Raw genomic sequence first — 15,151 nt, 5'->3', positions numbered from 1 at the left:
CTCTTCAAATAGTTCTTTACAAGGTTGGCACATGTCTCTGGAGGGATTTTGGCCCATTTTTCCAATGCAAATTGTTCCAGCTGGTCCAAAATACATGGTTTCTGAGCATGGACATTCACTTTGAGCACCCGCCAGAGATTCTTTACAGGATTTAGATCTGGGCTCTGTACGGCCCACTCCAGGACCTTGGTTTTGGTGTCCTTTAAGAACTGTTTGACCAATTTTGACGTAAGCTTTGGATCATTGTCTTGCTGGAAAACCCAGCGCCAAGCAAAGCCTAGACTAAGAGCAGGGTTCTTCACATTATCCCTCAAAATGTCAACATAACTTTCTTTTTTCATGATGCCATGCACCCGAACAAGGCTCCCTGTGCATGAGGCTGCAAAACGGCCCCACAGTAAGATGCTCCCCCCACCATGTTTAATTCTGAGGTGCGTGTTCTAAGGGTTGAAGGACTCTCCCTTTCTTGGCCAAATATGAACAACATCCATGTGCCCAAAAAGTTCCATCAGACCAAAAGATGGACTTCCAAAACTCATCTTTACCTTTCAAATGTTCTCGGGCAAACCTCAGTCTGGCTCTGATGTGCCGCTCTTTGAGTAAAGGGGTTCTTCTGGGACGATGGTCCTGAAGCCCACTACGATGAAGATCCCTCACAACTGTGCTCCTTCAAACATCAACTCCAATGGAGGTTGTCAGCAACAATCATCTTGGCAGATGTCCGAGGCTTCTTGCTGACATCTTCTACTACTGACTACTTTCCTCTCCAAAGTTCTTGAAATCTTGCGTTTTCTACCACGTCTAGGTTTGTTTCCAACAGAGTTTGTCTCCTTGTACTTTGCAATGATGCAACGTACAGCTATTCTAGACACTGTAAAACGCCTGGAAATTACAGTATAGCCTTCCCTCTTATTATGAGCCTCAAATATCTTCTTTCTGAGCTCAAGAATGATTTCCATTGTCTTTGGCATGGTTAGTATGAGTAGTCTCTCTCAATAACGTGTTCAAGTGCCCTGTTTGGAGTCCCTTAAGTAAATCTCAATGCTGTTTGAATGCTCAGTTGTTGTTAGGAAGCCAACAGACCTACAGGTGTTGTTAGGAAACAAACTGACTGCTCAGGTGTGTTTTAAAAGTAAAAATTCACAGGGGGGCTAATCATTTTGACCACCCCATTTTTCACTATATTTGATATAAAGTTATCTTAAAAATGTATTTTACATTCCAAAATGTACCAAAGCTACTAAAGAACACTGGTGAATGTTTGCTTATATCAAGTTGTATCAATGATTCAAACATTGGGCAGAATTTAAGGAAAATGTTCCAGAATTCCTGAGGGGCTAATAATTTTGACCTCAAGTGTATGTCTGAGCTGTAAACTGGTGCAGAGGGTAGGAGAGTAATCTGAAGCAGAGGATTGTAGTTTCAGTTGGATGGCACAGAGATACAACAAATGAGAACACATTGTTTCCTACCACGGGTTTCCTCCTCAACATGTTAGGTTGTCTTCAAACTACACACTCACAGGTACTTGAAAACAGTAATGCATCTCCATAAACCCCATCTGTGAGTGAATGTTTTTTGTGCAGGGATAAATTGTGACTAATTTCCTGACAACACTTCTCTAGCAGTAACAGTTTGCAATGATTGCAAGACACACTCTCAGTATGTGAGCACCATTTTGTTAGTTTTGTTCCAACTCAACCAAAAATACAAAACAAGTTAACAACTATTTCTGGTGGCTCATTCAAATATGTCATGGTCCAAATTTGTTGTAGCGTGTAGGTGGAGTGGTAAGAAGTGTTTAGCAAAGAAGTGATAATGGCATGAAATGTGTGTAGGTGGAAATGAGTGTGGCCTTTAAAGATAGTTACACGTTGAATCAAGGATTCAGGAGAAGAGGAACGCTTTCCACCGCTCGTAACTCAGAGAGAAAATATAAAATGTATGCAAGATGTTCATTCATGACCCTGGAAACAGTAAGAAATTCAAAATATGTATGTTTTTCTATGTTGACTGAACAGCTGATCGTAGGAAAGCAAACAGGAGCTGTCGAAAGAAGAGTGAGAGAGGTGTTATGTAAAACTTATGTCCCCATCTTGAAGTGATACAAAATGGAAACTTATTTCTGAAGCCACACTTCTGTGACCTTGCAGCCTCGCTTTTTGTTGAGACTGTTGCATCAAAAAAGTTTTTATTTTTTACTCCTACCTCTTTTTTTTATGTCTCAGGCGTAAATAAAAACATAAATGTTGGACTTCTTGTTTTAGAGGCTTCAGGGTCTCAGTGCTGTGCATGCTGTCTCACTGCCCAACCGAGTCACATGGTGGTTCATGAAATGGTCCTGAAAATATAATGTCTAGAGTCATGTGTCAAGTGTCAGGAAAGCACATCAAAGTATTATGAAGAACAAACCAAGTTTATTTGGGGATCAAAAATGTGCCATCATTTTGGTGCCTGATCAAATAAAACCAGTTGTAGTTTGAAAATGTTTAGACACTAAAACCACTTGGTTAGGTTGAGAGATAAAGACTGTGGTGTTGGTTTAAGTATGAGGTATCAGGGGACTATAACATGAGGAAGTCTAGTCTTGGGAAGTCTGTGGCCTAAGGGTCTGATTTGGATGAGTTTGACTGGGGGGGCCCAACCGGGGTTCTGACTCATGCAGGGGTGAGATGGAGTATTTAATCACTCTTTCTGTCTCCACTCATCGTACCTACTTAAACTACTTACATTAAAGCTCCAGTGAGAAGTTTTTAGCTGGTTACAAAACAGACTGAAATCAGAAGTGATGCCTTTTTATGAACTCCAAAAGCAATCCAGACATTTTCTTTATTGTAGTTTTTGGTTCATGACTGCTGCCAGGGGGTCCCTATCAGACGGCACGCTGCAGAAACAGCCTTTTTTTTACGTTACATTTAAATCAGAGGTATCTATACAGGTCAAGATCACTCGAGAGCTGAGAGGTGCAACTTGCTACAACCTGCAGAACTCTTGAGATTTAGGACGCACAGAGGCAGAGGAGGCATAGAGCTACGAGCGAGGAGAGCTGGTATATGAAGATGGAGGTTTATGGAGAGGAGATAGAAGCCGTGTCTCTCCTCTCTCATCATGGGCAACGTGAGATCTCTGGCTAATAAGATGAACAAGCTAACAGGACTAGCCAGGAGTCAGACAGAGTTTCAGGAATGTAGCATGGTGTGCTTCACGGAAACATGGATGCATCAGGATATTCCCGACGACAAGGTCTCCATTGATGGCTTCCAGACTGTCCGGGCAGACCAGGATAGCACCAAGAGTACTGTGGGCCTCCGACCATATTATCTGGACAGGGAGATCTCATATGTCATACTGGTAGCTGTTTACATCCCCCTTCTGCCAACCCGACTACGGCATCCAGCGTTCTCAACACTGCCATAGCCAGACTCCAGACAGACCACCAGAGTGCCCTCTTCCTGATCTCAGGGGACTTCAACCATGTATTAATTTTCTACATAGCTTATTATTGTATTTGTATAACTTATTCTGTATAGAGCAACTGTAATGACTGACCCCCCCCTACCTAAAAGGTAGGTTTCCATGTTGCCTGCTAGCAAACTCACATGAACACTTTCATTTATTGTTAAACACCTTTCCCAAACTGCAGGGATACAGTCTGCCCTTCCACACCTTCAGGCCTCACAGGGACACTCATAGAAGGAGTCTTTAACGTTAAGAACTGAGATTTTTCTCCCAGGTACGTTATGGGGAAATTGTTCCTAATGTTTCATTTTAAAATAAAAAGATGAAACAGAAATCATATCACAGGAACACTGCAGGATAACATCCTTTGCACACCACTTGATTACAGCCCTCCTCTGGTCTGCTCTGCTCAGCAGAGTCAGTATTAGAGCGCTGTTGTCTTTTGGAGGGGGGAAATAACAATGAGAGGAACAGCTGGCAGGATGAATCTAAGGTGAACCTTTAGCAGGGAGGTCGTGGCCTGGTTCAGCCTCACACAGAGAGGGAAGAAGCAACCTGCCGCCTCAGGTCTGGATGTTTAATGGTGACTGAGCTATTATTTCTTTGGTAAAATCCATCACTAACACTGTTTCAGTGAGTTACACTAAAATTAGATCTTAGTTTTGTTCATATTAAAACCTCTATCTCAGTTTTTGAGGGACTATGAAATAAATTCCATGTAACGCTCACCTTCTGTCTCTTCTTGCTTGGCTCCTCTGGCAACATCTGAGGTGTGGTACAGGCAGCCATTATGTCCCGCACATAGGAAGTAGAAGAGAACAAGATATATTATTAGCCTTAAACTAAATTGATTTTCTCTGTTTTTGTGACTAACTTTAATCCTTTTGTTGACATGCATGTTTGATGTACATTATCTCATGATACCTCTGACAGCAACATTACTTGTCACGAATTACGACTGAACCCAAAAAGCCGACTTTAGACAGGTCTTGTTTCCCAAAGTTTTGTTACAGCAGTGCAGGGCAAAGGGATAGCTGATGGGAGTCCTGGGGTGCTGAGGGAGGGATCCAGACAGTGGTGAACAGGCAGGTGAGTGAGGAAGGTGGCAGAGCTGGATGCAGATGGGTCCTGGAGACAGGAAAAACAGGAGTCAGGTGGGTTGAAGGTGAACGGAAAAAACTGTCAAAAAGCTAGGCAAAAGGTTCTCTTAATAAGAGCTGCACTTGGCCACTAGACAAATAAACCGTGTTGGCACAAAGATCCGGCAGGGACTGGATGTCAGTGCAGGGTTCTTGAAGGCAGTGGTGATTGGATGATGGGGGGCAGGAGTGTTGATTGTAGATCCAGTGCAGGTGAGCAGAGAGTGAAGGAGACAGAGCAGGAGGGGAAACAAAAACACACCAGGCACTCCTCACTCACTAAAAATCTGAAAGTAAACAAAAACACACACTTACACGTACACAGAGGAAGAACTGTGACATTTACATATAACCATATACCATTATGACTTTGACACTGATGGGAACTTTATGCAACTACAAATATGAGCTATAAAGTCTCATTAAAGCCTTTGCTGTTCCCTTTTATTTCAGCCGTTGACTTTAATAGAGTGAGACAATTTTTTAGAGAGCTGTGCGCTGCTTGCACTGAAATATGAGCACCTTAAGTTCTGCTTTTCAGTATGGTCTCTATCTCTAGAGACTCTTTATCATTGTATGCCACTCCGGTTTAGTTCTGTGCTTTGGTCCAAGATTTTTCTGTAACCTTTTATAAAAACTTTAAAGGAATACGTTTCATCTTCCCCAGCTAAACATTTCTTATTCCATTCATCTAAATCTTTACTGAACCATAAAACCTCCAGATATTTAAATCTTATTTAGGGGAGATGTGGCAAAGATTGCACCATATTAATGTGTTTCATTCAACTTTAGGTCACAGGTACCAGAAAAATATTCACAGATTTAGTACTCCAGGATCAATAACTCATTGGTGGATTTTTTTTTTTACAGAAGCGACACCTGTTATCAACCTTTGTGAGCTAGACAGTGAGGTACAACCTGACTTTCATCAGTACGAGCTGCCCTCTGAGGTGGCTGCTGAGCACTGACAGCCATGACTCATGCATGTAGGGACATCCACACATGACTTCATACATAAATGGTCCAACAATCCTGCAAAAGTTTCCTCAGGTCTCAAAAGGTTTCTTGGGATGAAGCTCAAATTAAACTTTTTTTGTATACGTCCATTCTGGGCTTCGTAGAAACACTCAGGTAGAAACACAAAAACAAACGAAACACTCAAAACAATTAGACAAAACAGCAGACACGTCCCCTTTATGGAAAGCAGTTACACTTCAAACAATTTGTCAAAGCTTTGACCTTTCCTGGAGAGACAGTCATTAAAAAGCTTTTATTTGAAGGTTATTCTAAGATCAAGGTGTAAACCTGGAGAAGGATGCTCTTTTAAGTTCTGAATCACTCTGCCTTTCTCTCTCTCTCTCCACTTCTGGATTCAGTGTTTTGACCAAATTATGTTAAAGGAAGAGCAGAGAAACAAGCGGCATTAGCATCCCAGCCTCGTCTCTGTGTCTCTAACACAAACAGCGAGCCCCCTGATAAGCGAGGACATAATTTACATGTTTTTATTCTAATCAGCTGCAGCAGACCCACTGCATTTTGCTCAATCTACAACTACTGTGACCTCTGCCTGGATGATGGTGGATGCAAAACTGATCAAATACACAGACAGTCTGAGTGAAGCCAGCAGGGAGGACATGATAATGAACACAAGTGAGGACTGGTTGCCAGTTTCAGACCGGCGTGTTGTGGTCAAATGTTGTTCTGGTTCTTGATGGGATCATTAAAATATAAAACCTTTTTTGCAGAACTTTTTCTCCTCATTGATTTCTTATGAAAGGGCATTTACAGGGGCGTGAATCACCGGGTGAATCATGTGGACCACGATAATGATAATATCACGCTGCGATAACCGTTCGCATTTCTTGATAAGTAAATACACATTTCACTGCTTCAAAAGCATTACTAGCTTGTGTATGAACAGACGCTTGTTTTCATGTTGACCTGTATGACTGAAAAGACCCAGCTGCAGTCATTGACATCACAGCTGCAGCTGTTACAGGTACAGTCAGCTTCCATTGCTCTGTAGCCTTTAGTGAAACATCTGCCATGAGCTTCACTGCAAGTCTGTGCATCACGCTGGTTTGCAGCACTTGGGACCAATTTCTCACTCGTCATTAAATGGGCAGTAACTGTAACGCAAGACTCCAAGACATGTGAGGTCCACCTGCCACAGGTGAGCTCTCTCTGCAGACTTGAGTGCATCCTTTACCTTTCCTCTCGTTACAGGTTAGTGAGCCTGAATATCTTTTTCTTTCTTCTTTTGTTCTTCTTATTGAGCCTCGTTTTGGGCAGCTTGTCGATGTTACTTTTCACACAGCTGCGTGGACATGAATCGACCCCAAAGTTACTCCTTTACAGAAAACGTCTGAAGCAAAGGCTGGTTTATACTTCTGCATCGCCCCTACGCAGCAGTGGTCGACGCGGACATGAGCACCACATACTTGTGCGTAGATGTTACTGTGACGTACAGCAATTCCCTGCCAAAACGCTTGAGGGCAGTGTGGTCTCTCTGATAGCCAGTTGCCTGGAAGTGCTGTAAAGGCGGGAAATACAATGCCACCGAGAGGACCAATCACAGGGCTTGGGGTCCATGTCCTTTCAATGCATAGTTACATTTTGGAAAAGGTGCACGTCAGCTATGTGCGTAGGCCTCTGCGTAGGTACAGGAGCTACGCAGACCTCTGGCATAGGCTACGCCATCGATTCGATGCAGAAGTATAAATCAGGATTAACTGTTAGCTTCCCATTACAGCTGTTAGCAGTTAGCTATCGTTACGTTACCTGCTGTTATAATGTAATTTTAGTTTGTGGTTGCGAGCTGTTTTGGAAGGTCTTTGATGAAATGTTGCTGAGTTTAAGAACTGACATCCTACACTAACACTGTATGCATGTATTAAAATATGGATCATCATAATGCATCTCCTTTATAATCCATATCTACATTAAAAAAGTCACCAATCATCTGTTGATGACGAGGCTAGATGCACAGCTTTTCAGGGCTTTTTGTGGTAGCCAGCAGTTTCCTTAAAGTTCTTAAAGCTGAGACCTCCTCTTCTCTGCGTTGCCGTTTGTCAGAGTCCTACTTCTACTCTTAGATGAGGGCACAGATCCTGTCCTGTGCCTCCTTACTCTGCATGCATAATCTGTAAAGATAGATGAATGAAATAATAACACACTATGAACTGAATATAACACTTTTTTATAAGCCAGCTGGAGCCTTCAGTAAATGAGAAGTAACTATTTTGGTTTTAAAGGCTGATAAAGTTCACCTTGGGGACATATCGATGCTTGTAATGGCTGAAGTGATTTTAGTGTAGCTCTAGTGTGAGTACAGATTTTGCAAACAAACACAGCATCAAGTCCTCTAACTCACGCCTCCTTGTGCATCCTCTACTCCAACCCTCTTGTATAAATTCTGCAGCTTTTCCTTGATAAGTGCCACAATAATGGCAGAAAAAATTAGTTATTTTCTCCACTTTTATACATGTAACCAGTTCTACAGTGAACCATATACAGTTCTGCAGGAAACCTTTGTCTTACAGTTTGCCGGCAGTGAATCCACCGAGTCTTCAGCCCTCAACTCTCTGCCAAGATTGAAGTTTCAAGCCAAGGGGCATGTTTGCACTGTGAATACATAAACTATAGGCAGGAGCCAAACTTCAATGTGCTAAAGAGTTTATCTATCACCCTTTGAAGGACAGGACTTCCTGGTTTTTTTGTTCCTAAAAGATTAGGTTCGCAGGCGACACTGGGAAGTGAAGCCAGTGAATCCCAGGAGGGTTCAACCTGATGCCATCTGGGTTATTAAAATTCAAATCTTGACTTCAAAATCTCATTTCACTTTTCCTAAAGTCAGATTCTTTCATCGTCAAAAAGATTGGTCCTCTGCAAAAACCAAAAGTCTTGCAGCCTCTAGAGACACATTTTGAAAGTCTGTTAACGAAAGGGGTCAAAGAAGAGAAGAACAGTTGTTTAACAAAAGAAAAGTTTCACCGTCTCTTCTCATCTTTTCTCTCCTGTGTCGGCTTCTTTTAGTGTCATATATACTGAAGCTGCACCCTTCACTGATGACAACACAGGTCTGTTAAACTGTGCAGTTACATTACAACATCATGCAGAGTATGCAGAGTGTTTGTCAGTTGAAACGGCTGCAGGTTATAAATGTCATGCTCGTGCTCGTGATAACATGAGGGACACCTTCTTGATATTTATGCAGTAACATTCATGGCGTGGGGAAATGCATTAAAGCTTTAGATCAGCTGCTTCATACTGCGAGCCTGTTAAATTCCTGAGAGGCAGCAGGCATTATCGTGTGTCAACATCAACTGTGACTGCAGGTATCGTGGCCAGTGAGGGGTCAGCAGGCCGCCGCAGCTTTCAGAAGAGTCTCCTGGCAGTGAAAGACATTTAGAAAGGTTTAATTCTAAATGTTAGTGTGGGCCTAAAAGGCACGCTTTGACATTTTAATTTCTCTTTGCTTTCATAATGCACAACTAAAGGGTAGAAAATGTTCTATATTCATCCATCCATCCATCCATCCATGCATCCAAGCACATTAAAGTTAACTAAAAAGTGAATAAAAAGAAGAAGAAGATGACATGTTTTGTTAATCCCTAAGGGATTATTGAAAACACAACACACACAAAGGCCAGAAACACACTCATGCACAAACAGGATCTTATGCACTAATTTAGTGGTGTCCTAGCGAGGGGTTTTGTGCCTTCTCCAGGACCCTGTTCCATTTTCCATACCATGATCTGCACCAGCGTTTGAACATACAACCCTCTGGATCCCACGCAGCCACAGGATCAAGAGTCAAACCTGCAACCTGTGTGGCAAGGCTGTAGTCTTTGAACACTGCTCTGTAAACTGAGTTTAACCAGCACCCAAGTTGGTACAAGGAGGCATTTCTGAATGACAAAAGCTAGTAAAAACTTGTCAAATGTTCTAATGCATTCAGAAACATGTACTTTTTAACCCTTTTGATGCACCATCAACAACAATCTTCCACATGTGGATCAGAATATTATCTAAATGTGACTATCACATTTTCTGGATAGAGCAGGTGTGTGTTTGTGTGTGTTTGTGTGTGTGTTTAGCCAATATGTGAGTGTGAGGGAGGCAGGATGATCAGATGTAGGTAGTTCAGAAAGAACATTAACTGTCTATAAACGGTAATGCAGTAGGTCTATGTACGCATGCGCCAACCGTGCATGCAGCCTGTTACAGTCGCTCCTCTTCTTTCATTCTTCTTTCTGATTTTTTCTCTTTCTTCATCATACTTTGTCAGATTTTTCTTTGTTTAACTTGTGACCAATTTTGGCCTTCCGTTGGTGCGAGTTGTGGACGGTTTTTCACATTGAAATCACCAACTTCAATTTTTACTCGCATTACTGTTGCCCTGTTTACACCCGTGCTCAGCTGGTTGAGCTGAAGCCGGCCGGCTCACCGCTGGATATTCCTGTGGAACTCTGGAGATTTAGGACACATAGGGCCTGATCTAATAAGATCCCAAATAATGAGCGCTAATTTGTGTGTACAAATAATAATTTTGCACGTGCTATTTCTGGGCGTGTTGTGGGTGATCTACTAAGACTGCGTGCAAAAGTGGTGCCCTATTTTACAAGGATTTTGCGTGTGCTATCGCCTGTCCCCATGGAGATTTGAGAGAACAGAGTGGCCTTAAGCGATAAATGACGTTTGAAGCCATGGAGTTGGAGATCTTTGTTGAGGAGGGAAATAAACACATCAGTGAACTCCAGCAGAGACATCTCAGCGTTGCCAGAAGAAACGCGATTTAGGAGGCCATCTGTGAAAAGGTGAATGCTGTGAGAGTAAACAGAAGATCTGCCGATGAAATAAACGCATCTACTCTACTCCAAAACGCAAACCTTTAGTAGATCGGGCCCATAGAGGCAGAGGAGGCATAAAGCTAGGAGAACAGACCACCAGAGTGCCCTCTTCCTGATCTCCAGGGACTTCAAAAATGTTTATATTTTATTTTATTTTTACTTTATTTCATTTTATTCTATTTATTTTATTTTATTTTATTTTACCATTGTCATTGCTATTATTAATGTTATTATATTTTTTAACTATGTTAGTACATTGTTGTATTCCCCTGTCCCGTGTTGTAAGCTGCTGTAACAAAAGAAATTTCCCCCAACGAGGGATAATAAAGTATATCTTATCTTATCTTTCAACCATGTATTTATTTTCTGCATAGCCTATTATTGTATTGTTATAACTTATTGTGTATAGAGCAACTGTAATGACTGAATTTCCCTCCGGGGATACATAAAGTATTTCTGATTCTGAATGCTGCTCACATTAAAGCCTGTATTTAATAAGATCCATTTTTCAAGCGCTTGACAGCTTGAGTTTTTACTCTGTTAATGACCATGCAATATACACATACAGGCTCCTATGGATATACACTAAGGGAGAGATGTCAGAGTGAGGAGACAGCACATGAACGAGCGCCTCAAGCTGTGCATGGGTGGTACTTTGCTCAAGGGTCCCTTAGCAGTGCCCAGGAAATGAACTGGAGCCTCTTCAGAATCCAGTTCCAGTTTTCATTTATTTGATATGCATTGGGATGTGAGCCAACAACCCTCCAGTTCCCAAAATTAATCCCTGCAGATTATACTACCAATACGGAACTGGGAATCAAATCTGCAACTTGGAGGTTTGAAGCCTCTGTTCAGTAATTGCCTGAGGAAAGGTTTTCCTGTAGTGCTGTAGAAGCTCTCTTCAGATAGCATTGTTCTCTACTGTGATTGAGTTTGATTTGCTAAGTGTTTCCCTCTGCACAATGACACACAGGACCATGTTATTCCTCATGGAAGCTTGGTTCATGCAGTGCACCATGCTGTGCTGAATTTGAGATTAAGTATTGACATTCTTACATGCATGACCATTTTATTTTCACTCCTTTCCACAAGGTGTTGTAAACTCTGGCGTCTTTTACCCTTGGTGCTGAAACAGTTATTGATTCTTTTACTTTTTTGTACTTGATTCAAACTTCAATTGCCTTGACTTTCTTTGTCTACCATCTTTGCACCAGTATAAAACCAGGACGTGTTGTTCCCACACTCCAACATCTACAACTCAGCCCTTCATTCTCTCACTACTGCTGCGGTCACAGTTAAGGATTCACGATGCAGACGTTTGTTATAACACAATGATTATTCTCACGCTCCTTTAAACACACCTCACATCACCTATAGTTTTCATTTCATCATAGTAGCACCATGGTTTTCTTTTTTCAACACATGCAACTACCCATCATGCTCTAATGTTGATGCCTGATGATATCAAACTGATTTATTGGTAATTGATTTCTTACAGGACTCTGAATGGAATCACTCACAATACAAATTACAATTTACAGGAATGCCTCAGAAATACAGATGAGGAGAAAGGGTTGAAAAGGAGGATTTTATTATTATATTTTTTAATAAGAATGAAGTCACAAAATGCAGAAAAAAGCCCCTCCTCTTAAAACCGGTACATATAAATATAAATTAAAGCTTATTTTCAGGCACCCATGAAAGTCAGACTTTCTTTAAGACAGGTTAATGTTATGTGTTTTATTTTTCTAACAATAATGCCATCTTGCTTCTTTAACAGTCAAAAGTTGCTAATTGAGTTTCTGCTCAAGAAAAATCTTTAAAATAAAGGATTTTTTTTGGCAGCATAATGTGAATCACTACATGATGTACCCCTCAAAGATTCCAAGAACTAAGCATTAAATAGAGAAATGAGCGGTCCTCTTGCTCATGGTCTTGTTTGTTTGCTCTTGTGAGTATTTTTTCTTGACCTTAGTATCACTTTCAGTCCGTTTCCAAACCAGCTTCAGTCTCCTCGGTGGAACTGAATCCATCTAAATTTATTCTCTCTAAAACTCTCCGTAGTTCACTTTTTCTCCAGCCTTGCATTTAGTCTTTATTGAGCAGGTAATGTTTTAAATGTGACCGAAAAGAAGCATATTGATTATTTTCATTGCTTTTATCATGACATTTAATAAGTTCATTATGACCCAGCAGTCTGGTCATGACAGTCTTCACCCAATGATCTCATATCTTGGTCTGCTCATCTGTACGTCTGGAGTTGATTGGCACATGTATAATTATTTAAATCTAAAATGAAGCGTTATGGTTTATTCATTATTGTTATTTTCACTGATGAATACTCATGATCTGGGGAACCTTCTGACCTCACAGGCGGCAGATCAAACGGATAGGATGACCTGCAGCTGAGTCAGATCTGATCTTCCTTCTCTCTCTCAGGAGATCTGTGTGGGAGATCATCTCTCCCACTCCGCTCCCGTCTTGAAAACAACAGATTTGAACTGCTGGCTGTGCTCTGCGCTCCACTGAAGGTTGCTCTTTAAGCAGAATAGGAAATGAAGTGTGAGGTGAAGGCAGCGCTGCTTTAGCTTGAGCCAGTTAGTGGAGCTTTCAGACAAAAACATCTTTCAGCACCAAGGACTGTTCCCCCCGCAGACGATGTGGCTGCTGTGATTTTATTCTCTCATCATTGTTCATCTGGCAGAGAGGCAGGGTGTTGATTGGTGCTGCACCTTGAGATGAATGTGTGAAAACCTGGCCAATTACAAGTGCTCTTAAATCTACTGTGCAGCCTACAAGTGCTAAGTAGACAGGCTTTTTAATCAGGCACCCACAACATCCGGGCTGGAGCATTCACAGTTTAATTTGTTTTTGTAATGCGTCATTTGCATACTACACTTTATGCTATATACTATATACTCTGCATACTATAACACCAATACTCAAGCAGTAGTTGTATGAGGAAGTAAAAATACACTAGACTGAATTCAACACGAGACACACTGACATACAAGGTCTCACAGCAGCTCCTGAAAAATCATAATTATTTTTTGTCTGTCTTTACAAACAAATTTATTTCACTTGGAAGGACAAATCATGCGTCTTGTGGTCATCAGGGCCTTTAATCATGACTGAAATTGTTCTGAAAAAAATGCAATTCCAGAAACATGCAGTCAAGGATGAGATACAAAAATTAGACATACCTGCAAAAACCTAAATGATGAAAAGTAAAACCAATCGGCAACCTCTGGTCTAAAAAGTATGAGGCCAATGCGGAAACTGCAGTTCATCGAGGAGCCGCTTGAGGCTGGCTCTGGAATACCGGAAACCACATACACACCAATTCAAAAGCCAATCTTTACAGCAGAAATAAACATGTTTACAGCCTGGTACAAAAAACAAGTGTAGTCTGGATAGCTCATTTCTCAATCGGCACACACTGTACGGGGAGTGAATTTTTCATGACACAGCTATTTTGGAGATAATGAGGTTACGAGTTTTCCATTATGAGAGGCACAGTTGACTTGATTGAAAGGCCGGAAAACTGTAGCTGTTGGCTAGGAGGCTCAAAGTCCGCCCCTTTATGTCTCACTTGCTAGACATGTTGAGTTCGACATTTCCAATACGGCTTCCGCCGCAGATTGGCCTCAAAACAGCGCTTCAAAATCCGATGGGTGACTACGTCCATTATTTATACAGTCTATGAGTGAAACACACTCTAACAGGGGAGCTCCAGAGGCCTGCGTCCCAAGCAAGGTGAACATACCACAGATATCTTTATGATCCCAGGTTAACCCGCCGTGGTCCCACGTACACGATAAACCAACCCAGTGTTTCTGTGAGTGCATTCAATGAGGAGCAACATATGACCAATCATAAATAAGAACAAATCTGCTATATTTTACACTCAGAGCAAACTATGGCAGTGAAAATTGTGAATAGGTTTAACACATGATGCTACATCAACACAGCTGTGTTTGCAGAATGAAGGAAGAACTGACAGATAAAATAAAGCTGAGTGAGCATGCAAAATGGAGGCGTATAATATCACACTTCTATCATTAGTGCGCAATAGATCTGACATAATAACTCCTGTTCATTCCCTGAAACTGATTTGTTGCTGTGATTTATTCCTGTGGCGTGTGACAGTTTTAAACGTCATATTTCAGCCGCAGCCCCGAGGATATCAAACTGAGTGGTGTGCAGAAAATAAACATCAATTTGAAAACATAACTCAAAGCGATATGTACACATGAATTTCTGTCTCATAAGTACACAACTTGATGTCTGCAGTGCTTTGATCAGTCTCCGTTGAAGGATGATATCAGCACAGCACAACTGATACATGTCTTCAGTGTAGTTCATCTGTCAAATCATACAGTCAGACAAAGTGTGCTGTCACTCCCTCCCTCCCTCCTCTCTCAATCAGCTCACAGAGCTCCATGAATACTTTGATTGGTTGGTAGGCGGAGCTTACCAACCAATCATCTCTTATCCTGAACGTAGCACAGATCCCTGGTATCTATGAGCCATCAGTGTTACTGTTTATTATTGATGGGAGAGCATGAAGGCCATAACTGTTGTTCTCACTTCCACTATTTTGGATTCCACAAAATCAAACTCAGACTTTTGGTTACTCATTGCACTCATTACCCTGCCTCTGTCCAATTCAACTTGCCACCTTATTCACGTGGCAGACAT

At 41.5% G+C, this 15,151-nt stretch overlaps 1 long non-coding RNA gene across 1 annotated transcript; it reads right to left on the bottom strand.

The window, feature by feature from the left end:
* Window positions 1-1,605: 1,605 nt before the first annotated feature.
* LOC117820661 lies at window positions 1,606-4,708 on the bottom strand. Its single transcript, XR_004632814.1, has 4 exons — window positions 4,384-4,708; window positions 4,189-4,224; window positions 2,209-2,341; window positions 1,606-2,046 (listed from the first exon to the last, which is right to left on the bottom strand). It is a non-coding gene; the product is annotated as an uncharacterized LOC117820661 (long non-coding RNA).
* Between the last annotated feature and the right edge of the window lie 10,443 nt (window positions 4,709-15,151).

The sequence above is a fragment of the Notolabrus celidotus genome, chromosome 10, assembly GCF_009762535.1.
Source record: "Notolabrus celidotus isolate fNotCel1 chromosome 10, fNotCel1.pri, whole genome shotgun sequence".
Taxonomy (NCBI): Eukaryota; Metazoa; Chordata; class Actinopteri; order Labriformes; family Labridae; genus Notolabrus; species Notolabrus celidotus.
The sequence above is the reverse complement of the archived record's forward strand: the minus strand, read 5'-3'. Positions and strand labels throughout refer to the sequence as shown.